General features: G+C 42.4%; 1 protein-coding gene across 1 annotated transcript in view; it reads left to right on the forward strand.

Moving 5' to 3' along the window:
- ARHGEF4 (Rho guanine nucleotide exchange factor 4) overlaps positions 1 to 16,332 on the forward strand; it is a 218,378-nt gene that overhangs the window by 13,803 nt on the left and 188,243 nt on the right. The window contains 1 exon segment of the mRNA XM_017834879.1: positions 2,000 to 2,035. The gene's annotated coding sequence lies outside the window, so the exon portion shown is untranslated.

Consider the following 16,332-nt stretch of genomic DNA (forward strand, 5'->3'; position numbering starts at 1 on the left):
ACTTTGACATCTGTGGACTTGAATAGCTAGGTAAGATGTTATTAATAGTTATTAATATAATAATTAATTGTTATAAATGCTGAGAGGACTTTTACAAAAGCTATTGTGGAATGACTGTATTTTGTTGCCAAGTAGTGATATATTATTTTGTGACATTGGGTATCCTTTCCTCCTTGTTACACTGACTTTAACAACTTTGAATCTCCAGCTAAGCAAGTCTCCAAACTTTCTGAATTAGCAGTGACTAAGGAAATGTGTATGTCCAGCCCTTTCTGGAGGAAGGTGCTACTGTTTAACTGTAATTACTCATCTGAGAACACTTTTCAAGTGACACAAGACTGACGGTTTTTATCTTTATGTAACAAGTGTTCAGAAAAGAACTGCCTGAACTTTTCCTTTTATGGTCTCTAGCACAGGAGTAATTGACAATAACAGAGGAAAACTTTGGATATGTAGTAAATTTTTTAGAAAGTGGAATATCACAGTTTGGAAGACTTTCAGTTTACTGTTAAACTATGCAAATGCTGCCTTGATGTATGCACTTTGAAAGTGTTTTGTTCCTTAGTCCACAGTGAAGTCTAGCATTTAAAACAATTTGACATTGTTATGTGCCATTTTTAGTGTATTTTGATATAGGTTGCATTCTATTACCTCCTATCACTTTTGAAAATTACTTCTATTAAAAACCAAACAAACCTAATATTGTGATTTTGCAACAAAATATGTTATATGTGCATACAAGTAGTACAAGGGAGAATTCACCACAAAACCCTGTCTCTCCACAACCCCTCTCTTCACCCTTTCTTGCTACCTCTGTCTGTGCTCCACTTTCCAGACCAGTTTCAGCTTCCAGCCCTCCAATCCTGCCTCCCCTGCACACCTGGGTGTTGGTTATCCTAAGGATTTTTTTTCAGGTTCTTCTTTTCAGACACAAATACTTTTTGACAGGGTGTGGATTACACACATTCTGGTGGCAGATTCTGGACCTCTAAAAGCATGTTATATTCTAAAGAATATGTTATATTCTGCTGGACTTAATTACATCCCAGACAGTGTTAGTACATGCTTGCAAGATAAACAGAATTTCTTCTCAGAGAATGACTTGCACCATATAGTGCCAAGCACTTTAAGCTCATCTGCTAAGCAATAAAGAATTTAGGACTTGCTTATGATCTGACACCAGAATTTTCTAATGCTCAAAAGTTAGGGAGTTATACCTGACATATCACTTTGAAGTCAAGGCATGGCTGGTCATTTATATAAAGGTAACATCTGAGAGCTTCCAAACTGAACTGTTTTTTTAAAAAAAGTTCTTCTGAATCCCCATCCAGGCTGAGGTTTTCATGTGGTAGCATTGCATAAACATGATTACTGTTTTAAAGGGCTTGTGGTCTTTAAGAGAAATAACAAGTGGAAGTATTAAAGCACACAAACTAACTGGGATACTGATAGGCAGGGATTTTGCTACCGTCTTTTTTTTTTGCAGTGTGTGTACATAAAGCTTCCTCTCCTACTCTTACACTGAGCTCCTCTCTAAGTAACTGTTGGGGTTTCTTTTGCTGTTTTAACTGTTAGCTTTTCCCTCTCTTCATTTAACCCACCCTCTCAGAAAGAGTCCTGAATACATAAAAAGCTTTTGCAGTGTGCCCTGAAGCATGTATGCTGATGAAGCACATACAATGTAATTATGGATAGCACAATGCAGCATCATGAAGTGCCTTTGTTTACAAGTTCTCTATCATGAGAGTATAATGAACGGATTCACTGAGGAAATGCAAAAGCAGATGCCTTTGGCTGGCTCCTGTTGTTCTCTTTTTGGCAAAGACAGAGGGACGAATCTACTCTGGGACAGCCCTACTGAAGTCAGATGAGTTACACCAGGCAGAAACCAGGAACTGGAACTTTTTTCTTTTCTTCTTCTTCTTCCTTTTTTTTTTCTTTTAAAGAACACAGTTTCAAGATCTCTTTTCCCTGACTGTCACAATTTCTCTTTCCACAGAAAGGCTATGAGAAAAGACTCTCTGCTTCAAAAAAGGTAGGATATCCTTTTAGTCACTAATGTCTAATTTCCTCAGCAGTATAAGTTTTGTGTGTATCTACCAATGGCTGTAATAATAAAATTAATATCTAACTATTTATATTTTAAAAATCCTAAAAAGCTAAAATCACAGTTACTGAATGGGACAGTAAGATCAGATGGTGCTGTGGGAGGGATGGAGTGCTGACACACAGCTGTGCTGCTTCAGGTGCATGACTTATGCTTACAGCTGGCCTAGGCCAGCATATGGTACCAGCTTGAAATGTGTACTTATACCTGCCATGGACTGAGGTGTGACACTGGGCAAAGCTTCTGAGGGCAGCTGTCTGTGAAAGCACCTCATTTCACATGTCTGTGGAACTGTTAGGGAAGGAGAACCTGTGGCAACTCCTGGTATCTGCACATTTGCAACTGATAATCTTTATAACAAGTTTATTAGGGCAAACCCAGGATTGCACTTCGTAGCACAGTGTAATAACGAAAGTTAGCAGGACTGCTGCTGCTTTGTGCCTGCTTGTGCAGTGACCATACTTTGGGGTTTTTTTCCTCTACTGAGGGCCTGAATGGTGCCTCTCATATAAAACCTGCCATTTACAATTTGCCTTTTGCTGAGGCCTCCTTTGTGCTCACACAAGGCAGCTGGCAGGAGCGCTGACCTCCCTGGAGCAGAGCTTGCCAGCACTGGCTAATCAATATTCAGTAGAGTGGGCTGCTCATTATGAAGCCATTGATTATCTCTGGAAGGTTACTCCCACTGTGTGTGTCACTTTTCAGTCTTCCCTTTACCCCTCTACCCCCATCCCAGGCTCTCAAGAGGACAGAGTTCTGGGGTGGAAATGAGGTTCACTTTCAGCCTCTGAATAGTTTGTCAAAACGCTCTTTGGAAAGAAAGCGATTTCCTCACTGCCAGATTGTTGTTTATACCAGGTTTGCACTTTTAATTTCTGGGATATTTTTAATGGTTGCACTTGAAGTGTTTGTTGTATTTGACTCAGGCAGGTTGCATTACTTACACTGAGCCTTGGTCTCCTGTGACCAAAGGAAAAAACCACATCCTTTGCACAATTGTATCTGACCTTTCGACCTCTTGCACAGAAGGAGAGAGCCGTGATTTCATATTCCATGCTATTCACAAGCAAATGAACAGGGAGGCTCATGGAGAAGTGAAAAAATGGCACAAACCCCTGTTTGCTGGTGAGCTTTGCTCAGAGCATACCCAACTCCTCCAACACAAGAGAGGAGGCCAGAGAGGTTTGTGTGGCACAATGCCTGCCCACTACCCTGAGGAGAGTTTGGCAAAAATCATAACAGAGTCTCTCCTTTTAAATGTGAGTTGTCCACTTAAGGGTGTATTCAGTCATCGATACAGCAGTAGAGAACTGTGAGATAAATATGCAAGTCTAAACAGTTGAATTTATTAGGAGTAATAGACTCATACAGAAGAGTTACTGAACCGATTGTTTGGTTAATCTGATTTGGTTACTGTGGTTGTAAATATGACATTAACAGTCACAGCAGAGATTACGGGTCGAAAAGGCAAGGTCAGAGGTCTCAGAGGAGGGGAGCACGCAGGTGGAGCTTAGAGACAGATGGGTAAAAGAAAGGCATTTGGCACAGAATAATTGTATTCCTATCTCCATGACACTACCCAGTTCAGGTCAGCGCCCTCCCCAAAGAGCAGAAACTGCACTGTGTTGTGACCATCTGCATTAGCAGAAGAATTGAGCTTGCACTTGATGGATAGCGATTCAGTGTCCAGCTTTCTGTTTGCAATAAGCAGATTGAAAGTCAATGGCTCTCAAGCTTTATCCTGCTTGTGTCTTCTCAGCTTGGATTTAAGGCACCACTGAATCCAAGCTACAGGCTTCTGTCTGAATGGGAGTAGAGTCGACAATGCAAGTAAAAGCACAGCAGAAGTTACTAACTCAGTGAAGGTGAGCATCCTTCTCCTGCCTTTAGCACTGAGGGAGGAGCTGTCAGTGCATGGAGAGCAGACCTGCTGTCTGCTTCTGATTTTATACAAAGTGCTGTGTTACCAGAGAATGGAAAGGTAACACAGCACTAATGCACTAATGCTCCTGTAGTGCAAGGCAGTATTCACTGTTGCTGGAACAATACCCAGACCATACCTGGTTGGCACCTTGCATTGGTGCATCTCACACTGGTCCATGATTTGTCAGGTACTGATGACTGAACCCATGTCTCCAAGGGCTATTCCAGCAGCCAGCTCTGTGACCATTGCCAGCAATTTGATCCTGTCCAGTTACTAACACATACCAGAGAGACAATGACAGGGATGTCAAAAATGGCAAGCTGGCATTAACTGGGCTTTGTTTAGCCAAGGGGGTTTCCTGTCAGCTCCCTGTCTTCCTGATCAAGGCATGTGACACAATGGATCTGTCTGACTGCCAGAGAAAGTTTGTTTGAAGTGTAACTCGGGAGTTAAAGTGGACAATGGAGACAGTTCCTCAGCTGACAGAGAGGAGCTGTCCCTGGCATAGCAGAAGAGTGACTCCACATGCCATCCTCTTTGTCAGGAAGCACTTCCTTTCGGTGTCAGTTGTCAGCCCACTGGCATTAGTGGTTTTGCTACTGTCTGAGAAGAAGCTGTGTTGCTACTGAAGGGAGAGGATCTCCCAGATCCAATTTTGTAATAAGTTTGGGCCCAATGTCATTTACACCCAGTTTGTCTTCCAGCTGTCTTTAACACACCTGAGATGTACTTAAAGGATGAAGTGAGGACTAATCTTATGCCTCGGTCAGAGGATATTATTGGTGTATTACAAAGGAAATCTTAACAGAGAACTGCTGTTCCTATTCTTCTATTAGGGAGAACCTTCCTGTCTCATTTATATTTACATTATCCTGTAGCAATCATTGCAGTCCTAGAGGGAAATAGTGAATTTAATGTGTTTCTAGCTATAGCTGCTGATGGACATAAGTCAGTGTATTGGTACCACACTGCTCACTCCAAGCACCAGCAGATTTTTCTGATGTAGCACGAGTATCTGTCCTCTGTATCTCCTTTCCACTTGTGCTTTGGGATGTAGTGAGTTCTGAGAGAAGCAGAGTCCTCTTGGGGCTGCAGTGACAGCCAGTGGGTTAAAGAGCGGTGACATCTTTGTGAAACACTTCAAAGAGATGTGAAATGCCCCTGAAGCCAATAAAATTTAATCACAGAGTGCACTCACATTTTTCCTTCTGGATTTTTCATTAGGCTGAATATGCCTACTAGTACACAGGGACAGTTAACATGATAGAAAAGAAAGATCTCATAATGGTGTCCAAGTGTGTATTATTATTATTATTATTATTATTATTATTATTATTATTATGTTGAACTTGAGAATCCTGCATTTGTTTCAAGCATGTTTTTTTGTGGAGAAAAAGTATGTGTTTCTGTCTTGGCAGCAAACATGGAAGGAGAACACTGAGACGAACTGTGCAAAGACTTTTTGTAAAATCCCGTGTCAGTGTGGTCATGCAGATGAACTAACTGTAGGACTGACCTCCACAAGTGGCAGGGGCAGAGCACAGTTCATATTTGCAGTGTAGTAAATGAGGTATCCTTTGGAAGTCATGAGTGTAGAATAAAATTTTGAAAGATCAAGAAAACTTTTGTGACAATGTTATTCCTGATTTTTTTTAAAATCCCTCCCTTAAGGAACACAGATATAAAGTTACGGCTGATATTTTGGGCTAAGCAGATTCTCAGAGCAGCTGTAGGTCAGTGGCTGCAGACTTCTCAGACTGTTGTGGTGTGGGGTTGAATCAGTGAGTCTTTTCATAGTGGAGATACCTACAGCCACTGAAGCCATATGGACCTTCTTTTATTACAGGACTCCATAGAAAACCTTAATATATTACAATCTGGAAGTAATAAAACTCCAGCATCCAGAACTGAATGGAAGGCCATGCAAACTTTTGCAGCAGGTATATTGTGTACATATGTTACATCCTGGTACACTGTACATACTCTTACACTGTTGTGTACTTACCTTTAAAAGGTCTGGTCAGAAAGTATTTTCAGTAATCCTTGCTCAAAGGCAGCAGACTGTGGGAACTGTTTGTGCAAATGTCAGTATTTCCCTTTATAAATGAAATATATCTCTACTGGATAGAGGTGAGCTCTTGCCCTGCATTATCAGACACTGTCTTTGATTAAATACTGGTAAAAAGGCCCACTGAGTAATCTACCTTGTGTGTTTGTAGCCTGAATTGTGGTTACAAGGGTGCTACAGATCTCTCTTGCCTTCCATCTTGGAGTTGTGCCAAGTATTTTCTTCTGAGCTGAGGAAGTGCAATGTTGGTTATTCTCTAGTTCCTGTCAGTGCAAGCTCTGAAAGCAAAGATAGAATCTGTATTCATTTGCCTGCAGTTAGAACTTGCTTTCATTCTGGTACTTCAAAGGCTCTTGTAGAAAGACTACACTGGTGGTATGTGTTTCTTGGTATACGACAGGTGGAATTGTTGCCTGCAAAGCTTATTCTGGTCAGGTACTTGATCTGCAGTCAGGAGAATGAGTTTGTGTCATCGGTCAAACTGAATTTCAACATGGCATTGTAACACATCGGTATATAATAAATTCACCATTAGCTTTCTGATAACTTGTTTCAACTTTCAGTGTAAAGCAGCACTTAGAAGATGACTATGTCCTTTGCAAAGAGGGAAAAGGGAATGATGAAAAGAAATATTTGTTACTTTGCAATTTTTTTTGGTAAAGAGAAAAAAAAGAAACAGCTTGGAGGAGGTGACCTTTCAGGAGAGCATGCAGTTTATAGTGAGTCAGGACAGCATTATCTTTTCCTTTAAATATGCCTGTACTTTTTTGCATAGAACTTTTTTTGCATGGAACTTATCACCATGGTGTCTGAGTGCCTTCTCCATGCATTCAGTGTTCCAGTATCTTTTTGTGATGTAGCCAAAGGAGGGTGAGGGGTAGATGCAGTGAGTTATTTGCTCAAGGTCATTCAGAAAGTCTGAGGCAGAGCAAAGAGCTGAATGCAGATAACCTAACACTCATATATTGTCTATCCTTTATTTTAGGAATGAATGAATCCCAAAGATTGAAAGCAGTCCAGAATATTATTTCCTATAGGTATTTTCAGTTTGGATTGACTCAGACCCAGGCTTTTCCTTGGCATCCATTCATAGTAGTAGATAAAGGCAGATGTGTTCAACAGTAAGCCCCTGTTTACAGCATGACATCTGAGCCTGCATCGCTGCAGCCTCTTGTTTTGTTGTCACTGTTTCTATGCAGTGTCCTCTTTGCCTGCCTGGTGCACAGACTCACTTTCTATAGAAAGTGGCTTGTAAACCCCTGGGCCCATGGCCAGTCAGGGGAGCATAGAGCTTACTTTCTTCACACACTGCTGCCCTGGCTTCCTTCAGGCATTTGTGACCTGTTCCCCCTCATTGCAGGGTATGCAAACAGGAGCTCCAGTAGTGGGTGACCCTGGCCCAGGAGCTCCTCCGTATTCTGCGTGGGAGTGAAGTGCCACGATTTCAGTCTCCCCATCTTACATCAGTGTTGACCCCTCTGTTTGTGGCTGTGCCAGGCACTATGTAAAGAGCACTGGGATGCTTGGAAAGATACTTCCTTCATGGTAGTGCCTGCTTCTGGTGGTGGTTTTCTCACTCTCTAAAGACTGAGTACAGAGTGCAGCTTGTTCGTCTTTCCATCTCAGTGTCCCTCAGTGAGCTTAAAATGCATGGCTTAGAGATCCCTCAGCCCCTCAATGCTGTGCTAACCTGGAAGCCAAAACTCTTATTTCTTGTTGCTTGAACTCAGTTCCTGTCTTCTTTTGGGTGACAAAGTGAAAGATCCCTGGGGAAGTTGTGATCCCATCAGGTGTTTTACCCGATCCAGTATGATTTCAAATCAGAATTTGTCTACTGGCTTTGGATTTAGATAGCAGAGTCCATTGCAAATCAGGATGCTGGGCAGTGTGACTGCACTGTGTGTGTATCCTATGATTTCTACCGGTTGCCTCAGTGACTCAAGATTATTAGCTTCAGTTTCCCTTTAAAATAAGACTAAAATTGGCCTAGGGTTTGCATTCAGGGAAGTGGAGACAGTGAGGAATGAAATTCAGGAAATTTCTTGGTTAGGTGAAATTTCATACCCACTCTTAATTCCCACCTGGGGTCTCTTAGTACAGATTCAGGATCATAATTAAGATGCTTATTCTGCAGCATATATTGCTTTTAAAGTCAAATATATGGAGCTACGAAACTATTATTTTCACCATGTTTTCCCAGAAAAACTTTTCTCTGAGACTTTATACTGTATGCAGCATGTAAAAATATATGAGGTACTTCAAATTATAATAAGGAAAACCTGGGCCTTGGAGGATGAATTGCTAAGGCAGACATTTCATATGATATTTACTTGTTTGTAGCAAGAGTGCTGCAGCTACTATCTTATGTTGCAGAGAGAATGGGGAATCTGCTTTCCAAACATAGATTTACAGTCCATTAAACCCTTCTGGTGTAGTGTACAGCATGAGATATATCAGGAAACCAGGCTTAATATCACTATCCAGATGAAAACATTTTGAAGGATAGAAAGTAATTCAGAAGTCCTCGATCTATGTCATTGTTGAGCCGTTTTGTTACAACAATTGATGTCACCACGTTGCAACACTGACCTGGAAGGTTCTGCTGCAATAAGACTGTACTTGGTGACCATGCTCATACTTTTTATACCTTCTGGATGTTTATTCATTCCACGCCAGTGTCTGCAGCACGTCTGTGTAACAAAGAAATTCAGAATGTGGTAGTGCAATAGACACTGCAGAAAACACATGAAGGTGTATAAAGTTAACTCCTTCAGACATTTGACAAAGAGAATCCCTAAGAATCCTGTGATTTCCCATTCCCATTCTTAGCTTAAGGTATTATCTACTTAAAATGGCCACTGCCCAGCCTTTCTAACTCCCATACTAAGCACAGCACACACACTTTACAGGTGGCTGTACACCACTTTCTGCTCTGTCAAACTTCCCAGTCATTGCTCGACACTCGTTGAAAGCGTTTGAGTGTGCAGAGTTTCATAGTTTTTTTTGTTTACTGTGTGGGGTTGGAATACTTTTTATCAAAACCTGTGTCCTGGAGGGTGTGTGTTTCTGTCCTTACAAGCCTACCAGCCCATGGAAACTTAACTTCTGCTGCCATCATAGCTGTGAAAGGAATGAGTTACTGGGAGTCCTCACTATCCCAAAGTGGGCAATGGGGGAATGCAGCTGTACCCAGTATCAGAGTTAACACTCTGACTTCTGAAATGGTGAAGGACGATCTTTTGCACTCCTGAAGAACTTGAAGAATCACTTTTTAGTAAGTTTTTAGTTTAATTCCTACAGAAATGAGAGGTCTATGTCTGTCTGTCCCCCTGCATGTAACTTTTGAAACTGCTGAGAGTTTTTAACCAAATATAAAAGAGAGGTAGAAGTATCAAAGCTTCCTTCAAGTTTCATAAGAACTGGCAGTTAAGTAAACAAGGTGCTCTTACTGAGGGAACAAGCCCCAACTGGCCAGTCAGCCTTTATGGGTGGGAACAGTGAATCCAGTGAGAAAGGGTATATTAGGGGACAAAAGTCCATAGGAAGCCAGGCTTCATCAGTTCTGCCTCTTGTGGAATGAACTATTGTTTAGCAGAACACAGAGATGCTGCATAGATGTGAAACCTCAGTTACAGTTTAGCTTTTGTCTTTCAGTAACAGAGTGTAATGTGTAAAGACTCTTTCAATATTTAGACAGTGGAGCTGAACAAAAACAAGACCATTATATGCAATATCTGTCAAAACTGGTGAATGGTCTGTGTTAGCCTGCCAAATGCAAATGAAGATTATCTATTCATTTAGTCCAAGAGAGAAAATGATATAACTTCTTTGGTTCAATTAGTTTACTGTAACAAATAAACAAAGAAGAGAGGACTCCAATATGGCAAATGTTCAACTTCAGATAGCTTTAAGGGCTGTAGAAATCGCACTGCTCTGATGGTAAGCCTTATTTTACATTCTTTGCTCAGACATAGTCCTTACATCTTCAGAGTGATTTATATGGTCCCTCCATAAGTAGACAAGAATTGAGACCCAAGTTTCATTTATTTGCCTTGTACTTTTAAGGCAAGGGTATACTCATCTTTGTTGGAATGTGGGTTGTTCTCAACCAGGCTGAGCTACCCAATTTATCCTCTGTCAAAGCACTAATGCAATTTTGTACATCTCTGTCATAGAGACATTCCAGCTCTTTGTTTGCAAATGCTACTGTGCCCTCATGGATGGGAATGAAGGGATATGGGGATGTGGAGTTGAAAAGTGTTTCCAACATGAGTCCCAAGCACTTTACAGAAAGAGCTCACAAAGAAAGGGTTGTGAGGCTTGCCTGAGGAGTTGATAAGGCTCTGGGAAAAAGATGGATAGCCTGGAGAGGAAGCAGACACGCCTCTGTGGTTGCTGGTAAGGTTGACCTTCTCACTGATGGACATAGTAGGAAACAGTTGGAATGCTCAGGGTGAGCATCTCCAAAGCACCAGGTTGGATGCCATTGAGTGCACTGTCCTGGCTGTTCTCTGTTGCCCAGACAGGGCAGTCCCCTCTCACTGTGGGGAGTGAGCAGCAAGCTCAGGCTGTGCCAGGACAGTAGGAAATGTCCAGCAAGATGATGGGTCCCGTTCAGACCAGAGGTCAACGAACTGCTACAAAAGCAGACTGTCACCTAAGTGACCTGCCCCACAACCTGGAGCTTTCTTGGCAAAGTAGCTGTGCTTCCTGGCAAAGCCTCACATCCTCACCAGCACCATGTTACGGTTGGTCACTCAGCACAAAACCCTCTTGTGCATCCTGAAGAGATTGCAGACTTTCAGTACTTACAGCTTCAAGTAGATCTCATTGGTACCTATTCACTGCAAGACTTAGTGACTTAGTTTAGGAAATAAAAAATGAGGTTTGCAACCTTTATTTCACAAGAATGTTGTCTTAGAAAGCTAATGGACTATGTGGGTTGAAATAGGGTTATTCCAGGAGCCTGATTTGGAGGGGCACTTGATGTGTGGTTCATCTTTTCCAATTCTGGCGGGTTACTGCCTTCCCCCCAGCCCCAGCTCAGTCCAAAAACGTATTTCTTCAGTTGTTTTTGAAGGAAATGGAGCAGGGGCAGCTTGCCCTCTGCTGGCCGTCGGCACCCAGGCGGAGGGAACCCCTTCGGCAGCACGGCCGGGGACCTTCGGAGCTGAACTTGTGATCTGGCTAATTCTGCTGGAATGTAAAGTGATTAGAAGCAGTATTAGAGTGTTGACATAAAAGCTCCTTCTTCAAAGTGACTGCCATAGGAAGGAGAGTAGCCTATGAGCAAACTAACCTGAGCAGTAGTGTACCCGTCCTCAGACTTGAACTTGAACCGTCAGGTGTCAGCCTAGTTCTGTCTGGAGGGTTTTCAGTGCTGAGTTACACCACTTATCTTTTTCCCAACAAGCTCCCTTTCTCTGCCCCATCATGTACACAAAACTGAGGCACAGGTGCTCCCAGTGAATTCACAATACTTCATATTCCCTTGGAGAGAAAAAAAAAAAGGATAGATAGGTAAGTCAGGAGTGGTCAGAACTGCTTTCTGCACGCTGAAGTCTGTTGCTCTCTTTTATGGGAAGGTACAGCACACACCAGCTGTGCTGTCCTCCTGCTCCCCTCACCACTTGCAGGGAAGGTGAACAAAGGTGACACAGTGAACAAAGGTGAACAAAGGTGAACAGGGCTCCACTGTACTCAGGGTTATATACACCTTGTACTTCCATACCCAAACCTGTCCACCCTACAGCTTCTCTGTCCTTGTGAACTGGTTCTTCAGCCACCCTGAATTTGTTTTGCTGTGTCCTTCTGTCAAAAAGAAAAGCTGTTTCCATAACCTTATATTTAATGTTTTTGTGTTAATCCTCACATTCTTTATCTAAATCCAAATAATATGCATTGCCTTTACTATTCTAAAGGAAAAATACTTATCTTGGATCTTAAATGCCTAATTGCATTTGATTAAACAAAGCCTTCTTAAAATAGACCCCTGAAGGAAAAGATCCAATTGTTGGCTTGTTAAATACCAAACTAAAACAAAACCCTGAGGAAATGAAGGGGTGGCTGTCGATGGTGTTACAGTTGCATAGGACTGATGGTAAGAAAAGTGGCACATGTCCAGAAGAGGCCCACAGCAAAGAGAGGAAACCTGGCTCACATGGAGAGTGGGATATGCCACTGCAGAGACTGATTTGTATTTGCAAATGAAATTTAAGGGACAGGTGTATATATATTCTATAGTTTGAAGACTATTCATTAAATAATATTAAATAAAGTGAAGAAGAAAATAATTATGGTGACAAGAAACAACTCAAAACACTACTGTATTCTTTCTTTAGCTCCCTGAAGACTGCAGGTCTTTGTGTTTCAATGCATGAGCTACTGTTTGGCACATTTCCTGAACCATTTTGTCTATTCACTTGTTGCTAATGTGAAAGTGCCCAGACTCCCTGGAAAGGCAGCTTTGTTGGAAACCTTTCATTATCAAGGATTAGCTGTTTGGTAAACCTGTGTCCCCTTTAACAGTCTGATGGGAAGTGCCAACTAATGAAGGGCTCATTGTGGTGGTGCCGTGAGTGTGGGACTTGAGTCTGTTTTGTTGCTCAGCTTGCAAACCAGGGTCTTTTGTGTTCCAAAAGACTGAAGGGAAACTGAGTCATGGCCCTTGATTCTGCTGAAAACATGTGGTGAAAAATATGCTTTCCTTTCTCAGTGCTCTTGCCACGTTTGTGGTCTAAAGGCTTCATGTATCTGGGAATTTTGTTGATATGTTACAGAATTACACGTGTACATTTGAACAATGTTGTGTCAATGCGTAGGCACAGCTTACATGAAACTTCCATATAATGCCAGCATGAAAAACCGAAATAAAGAAACCATTAAGTGCCTTTATCGTTTCATAGTGTAGTTGTAAAGCTACCTGACAAAATCTGAACATCCTCATGCCACCTCTAGTCAGGTAGAAGGCATGGTAGACAAGTATAGGATTTACTTTTTCACTGATAACACTTCCATATGTGTTTTAAATTTCAAGAGATTTGTTGAAATCTTTTATGAAAGTAATGGAATGGAAATCCATTCTCTGTGAAAAGTGTTCCAGTACAACTTAAATCATGAAGAAATACTGCTGAAAATCATCATCAAGTCTGTGATGTCAAACAGAATTCTTTTTATCTCTACAGTAAGTCTCTCTCATTGAAACTCCCACGCCACTCGCACACCCAGGGATGCCCAGTGCGTGCAAATGCAAGGGAGCAAAGAAAGGCAGCCCTGTAAACCATCTGGGCAAGAAAACAAAGCCCTACCCACAGCCCCAGCCAGACTTCATGCATTTGGGAAGGGGAGTGTGGAAACACCCAGGGAATTGTTAAAGATCCAGAGGCTGTTCAGGACCAGTGCTGTTGGGTGGGGGTCAGTGTGGAACTGGTCATGTTCCACTAAGAGGAGGACCCAAACACATGGATTGGATTTTGTCTCCTCCTCTGTTACAGCTAATTAGGCCAAGTGCAGAGAGTGTCCCTACTGATCCAGGACATGTGTGACACAAGTGGTTCCTGCCAAGGGGAAGCAGTTCTGGGTGAGTGTTATTAGCTCTGTCTGGGCAGGAAAGGCAGTCAGGTAACTCAGGGGTGTGTGTGTGATTGAGGGAGTCATGGAAGAGATGATGTTCTAATGCAGGGTTTTGAACTCATTATCTGCATTCAAAGGCTGCAAGAGCACTAATCATGCATATTAATGTGTGTGGTGGGAAGTGACTGAAGAGTGGCCAAGAATACAGAGGGTACTGCAGCCCATATCTCTCCCACTCCCCAAGCCCTGTCTGACCTCTTGGCTTCATGTGGCTCCCACTGTCTGGTTGTACAGGACTGTGTGAACACATGGGGATGTGTTACTTTTTTACTGGTGATCCTCAATACTTCTTCACAGTAGGCTTTTTATGTCTCGATGCTGAAGTGGCTCCATACCATTCAAAAAGGGAGGAGATGCAGTGCTACATTTGTCTTTTTAGTGTAGTTGTGTAAGTGGGTATAGGACACCAGTTCCCAGCACTGTTCAGGGCTTTGTGGTGGTGCAGGGGGACAGGGCACCGTGAGGACACAGGATAGGAGCTGTGGCACTGCTAGTGACTGATGACACCAGTGGAAACCAGGCCCTTCCTCTCCAAAACTAACCACTCTCCTGCTTCTTTATTCTGGCAATTCTTATGTCCCCCAAATAAACATGTACAATGCAACCCCCCATTTCTAAGATAAAAGGTATATCTACCTTTATAGACATACTATATTCTTCCAACAGCCTGTGACTTGGCTAAGCAGGAGGAAGACTGGGTGTGGGATAATTTTGACAGACACAAATGTCATTCCCTTGATAAAACTCTGGCCCAAGCCTCTACTCCTGCTGCTGCAAAGCCACAGGCACCAAAACTGGTCCAGGTCTCAGCCCCAGCAGTTTCTCCAGGAGCCCAGCACCTCTGGCAGCACCACTCTAGCTTGGCCTCACAAAGTTCTCCTGCCCCTGGGAAGGGAGCATCTGCTCAGAGTTTGATCATCCTGATTTGGTCCCTCCTGGCTTAAGTCACAAGCGAACCATCCACAGCCACTTTCCAGTGAAATGAAGCAGGGATGTGGAAGCCACCTGAGGCCCTCACCTGGCCTGTGCACGGCACTGAGGTTTTCCTGCCTGCAGCTGTTCTGCAGAACCTTCTTCCACCAGAGGGCAGTTGGGAAAAGGAATGTGATGGGCTTGCCTGGCTCGAGATGAGACAGCAGCTAATTTGATGCTAATTATTATGGTTGTAATTTCCTCCCTAAGCAGATGCAATCCCCTTCAGCCATCTCCAATGGCGTTATGCTTAGGGAATGCTCTCCACAATAAAAGCAAAGGCTGTGTTCTTTCCCAGTTCCCCACAAGATCCACCCTCAGACAGAATCTGAGCTAGACACAATACAATTAGTTATTTGTGTTCTTGAATTAGCAAAAGACTAAACTTTAAATACCCAATAATGCATCTGAACGATGTGTTTGCAATCAGTTTGTCCCTAAGCTCCATTTGTTGCAGATGTGGCATGTTTTCTGCAGCCTAAGGTGGCAAGAGCAGAGGAATTCAACAGCTTTTTACAGAGAGCTCAGCACTGCATCTCCTCCCTTTATGAAAGGTGTGGAGCCGCTTTGGTGAGACATAAAAAGCTTATGACGAAAAACTACTGTAGGATCACAAGTGAAAATAAGTGACTGCTACTACCTGGTGTAGTCGTATGTGGAGAATACAGGGAATGGAGCAAAACCACTTTTCTGAGTACTTATTTTGCCTTTTTTTGTGATAAAAGAAGGAGCTACCCAGCTATCAGACTTGGGATCCATCTGTGCTAGCATATCCCACACTCCCTGTGACCATGGTGTGTGCTTTTACTGTTACAAGTTTCAGATAATCACTGAAGACTGAGACAAAAGATTCAGTGTTTTTCAGAGACAAGTGGCAGCTCTGACCACCCCCTAATGACTAATCTCAGTCTAATTGTGGTTTTTGCTTTTCATACTTTCCCTTTTGCAGTTTCTTTCATTTGCTTTCCCTTTTATATATACTGTTACTTTCTCTGGGAAGAGAGATTTGCTCCTCTGTCTCATGTTGAGGCTGAATTCAGCTGAAGTCAGTGAGGTCTCTGCTGCACTAACAGCAGTTCTTTCTGTGGAAATAAATTGGACTTCAGAGAAGCTGGAGCTTAGGATGATGCTTGCAATTGAAATATTATTTAAGTATGTTCATATCTCATGTTATAAACAAGAAACTCCACCACTGTACTCATCTGTCACAAAGATAGCAAAATATTAGTTATGACAGTTCCTCTCCCTCCGAAGATATTACTCATGTTAAAGCTGACTGTTGTTATTTCCAAAGTTTTAATTAAGATTTTGCATTGAACTGAGAGAGGGTATGAACTCTCAGAGCTGAAGACATTGTGGTGCTTTTTGCCTTCTTTGGAGGTTTCCAATGGAAACTTCATGTTTTCATACACATGATCACTTTGGGTTTATGTGGCTGTGTCTGATGATCAGGACAAACATGGGAGACAGCGGGACGGAACATTATTTACAGATGACTATAGGGACATGGGAAGAGTGGAGGGATGAGAAGGTAAAAGAAGGAGCAGTTAACCTCCAAGCCATGCAGAAGCAGCAAGGAATTGAGTTCCTGTGAGTTGCCAGAGCTATAAACAGCAGAAACTTCTTTCC

This window comes from Lepidothrix coronata, unplaced genomic scaffold, assembly GCF_001604755.1.
Source record: "Lepidothrix coronata isolate B3197 unplaced genomic scaffold, Lepidothrix_coronata-1.0 Scaffold243, whole genome shotgun sequence".
Taxonomy (NCBI): Eukaryota; Metazoa; Chordata; class Aves; order Passeriformes; family Pipridae; genus Lepidothrix; species Lepidothrix coronata.